The following is a 2,943-nucleotide window of genomic DNA, read 5'->3' as shown; positions in this document are numbered from 1 at the left end:
CAGCATTTCTTATGGAAAAAGTGGATAAGTATTCATACACAGCGCAGATCATAATCAGCAAGCATGTTTTTAAATAAAGTTGTTTTTTAAATAAAGTTTGAGGAAGCTTGGTGGTGGTGACGTTGATCCGCGACCATGGTGTGCTGTAGTCCGTTTATAGCCTACTGTTAGCTTTTTATATCTGACGACTTTATTTAGGCTTCAAAATGTATAAATGTTGTGTTAACTTGTAAAGATTATCTTGATAGACAAAACGTGTGTCATATCCCTTTGTTAAACACAGAGCTTATTTTTTGCGATTTTCCAAAAGTCTATGGGAAAAACGCATAGGCTTTCGATCGAGGGAACCCGTGCGCCGCTAACTTCCGGGTTGGCCTACAAAAACACTTCATCCCCGGGGTACTCTTGTTGAACGACGATGCTCACGTGATCCTGTCACTGATAGTGGAGCCTGTAAGTTATTTGCTAAATTTAAATGTTTTGCTAAACTTGTTAATTTGGCACACGTTATTCGCTCCTTATTAGATTTCAGGCATACGCTGGTTTGGCATTAATGGCGTTTCATTGTCTCAAATTTTCTATAATTTTTTTTTTAATATAGCCTAGGTTATATAATACCGTAGTTTTTGCTCACTTTTTGCTGAATGACAAGCTGTTTTCGATGAACCAGTTGAGCCAGTGATTCAATAAGTCGATTGTAACAAAAGATGCGTATTTGTCACCACCTACAGGTTTACATGTGTCATTCATTACTGTATGTACTTTTTATTTTCAGAAGCAGAAGTGGAGATAGTTTGTGCAACAGCAACAAGGTGAGAATGATCATGAGACACTTTAAGAAGTAGAATAATTTTTTAAAAGTATTTAATTATTTTATTTGTGTAATTTATGAATTGATATGTTCTCTGCACTTGTGTCTTTGTTAATATCTGTTTCTGTCTGTCTGGAACAGGTGCGGGTCCAAACCCATCTGTCAAGACGCTTCTTTGTCCACATGCGGGCTGCCCCACCAGCCCAACGATTGCGCTGGAGAGCCTCTGACCACAAGTCATAGGTACAGGATAGTGTTTATAGTCAAATCATCTTCATTTCTGTAACACTTTATACAAAACAGCTGCATGGTAATAAACATGGAAGAAACAGAATTCAAAAGACTGTAGAAATTCAAAAGTTGTATTTAAATATAAAGGCCAAATTACAGATTTTTTTTTTTTGGCGAAGAAAAATAAAGTTTTTGTTTCTGATAATACTAAAAAAAAGGGATACTTCACCCAAAAATGAAAATACTCTCAGAATATGACTTTCAAATGATGATTTTTAGAAAATAATCCATCTCTGTAAGTGCAAGTGTAAAGTCGACGCTTCAAAAACCACAGAGTAAAAAAACAACAGTAGTCAATATGACCCTTGTTGAAGTGAAACAATAGGTGCGTGTTAGAAAAATACTAATATTTTAAAGTCTGTGCTTCCAAATGACTCCTCAAGCTTTAAAACACACATCACAAATTACAACATGCCGAGTTTGAGCCCAAATTTGACAGTTGGCAACAAATTTACCATAATAGTATTTCTCAAATATACCTATTGTTTCACTTCAGAAGACATTGATTCGTCAACTGATGTCATATGGATTACCATCATGTTCACTTTGTTTGGTTTTTGACCTTCTTGTGTGAGCTCACAGAGATGGATTATTTTTCTTAAAATATCTGTTTGTGTTCCACAGAAAAAGAGAATGTCATAATCATGTGGAACAGCATATGAGGGCAAGTAAATGATGAGATCATTTCTGTTTTTGGGTGGATTATCCCTTTTAAGTTAAGTTAGCTTAAATGAATGTGCCTTTGTGATATTCCACTATCCCTTCATTTGTAAAAGTGAAAATGCAATGCAGAAGTGTAAAGAAAGGCTAATTCAACCTCTCCGCAATCATCAGTTTCTTTACTGTACTGTCCAAAAATATGCCCATTAAATATCTTTAAAATCCAGTATACCTGTAATTGTTTTAGTTCCAGTGTAAACAAAAATATCAGGAAATCCATAACTAGTCAGAAGATAAAGTGCATGTCCTCTATACCTGTACAGATGTTCTGTTTTGTCTTTTGTAGGAGCTAAGAGCAAAACTGACAGTGGTGGAGAGAGAAGAAGTGCCCTTGACGAGGAAACCATGGCAGCCATATAGGTAAGTCAATACTTGGTGAAAGGAAAATTTACTAGAAACATTTAGTTAACTAAAAAACAAAAACTGATTTCCAAATGTGTCCAAGGAGGCTTTGAGGATTTGAACTGGGGAAACGGAGACTTCTTGAAAGCAAAAAAGTTATATTTGTTTGAATATATTGTAATATTGTATATTTTTTGAACATTGTAAAGTATGTTCCTTGCTGATTTTTATTCAAATGTTCACGTGTTATAGACAACAAATAAAAGTTTTTCAAATGTCACATGTGAATGTATTTTCTTTGGTTGAAAATGTAGGGCAAAGTATATTTTTAAATGCTTTTGAAAAATATTTTTAGAAATTTATGTAAATATATTTGAAAATATTTTTAGAAATATATTTTAGCGATTATTTGGCCATTTTTTTTTGTATATTTTGAAATATATTTAAAAAAAATATTTTTTACCGTATGGAATTCAAAAATAAAAACTACAGTTGTTTAGAATGATTGATTTGGTATGAATTAATGATTAGTGAGTTTTACTGCAATGCTTACCTGAATAAATTCAATCTGGTGAGACTCACTGAATAGAAAATGGTCCATCTTCTGATTAGTTCATTTACTGTAGACATAATGCAAAAGTCACTTATAAAGTTAGCATATTTATATATTGTATGCTAACGTTACCTAGCCTGCACTGCACCAATGGCTCCATAGCACTTATCACATATTGCCAATCATTTCAGCAAACTTTCAAATCCACTACAACTACTTAAGACAA

General features: G+C 33.5%; 1 long non-coding RNA gene across 1 annotated transcript; it reads left to right on the top strand.

The window, feature by feature from the left end:
* The first annotated feature begins 656 nt into the window (after nt 1-656).
* LOC127518159 (uncharacterized) lies at nt 657-2,187 on the top strand. Its single transcript, XR_007931471.1, has 3 exons — nt 657-812; nt 953-1,054; nt 2,109-2,187. It is a non-coding gene; the product is annotated as an uncharacterized LOC127518159 (long non-coding RNA).
* Nucleotides 2,188-2,943: the final 756 nt, after the last annotated feature.

This window comes from Ctenopharyngodon idella, chromosome 8, assembly GCF_019924925.1.
Source record: "Ctenopharyngodon idella isolate HZGC_01 chromosome 8, HZGC01, whole genome shotgun sequence".
NCBI lineage: Eukaryota > Metazoa > Chordata > Actinopteri > Cypriniformes > Xenocyprididae > Ctenopharyngodon > Ctenopharyngodon idella.
Note: the sequence above shows the minus strand (reverse complement) of the source record. Positions and strands in the feature narration are given on the sequence as shown.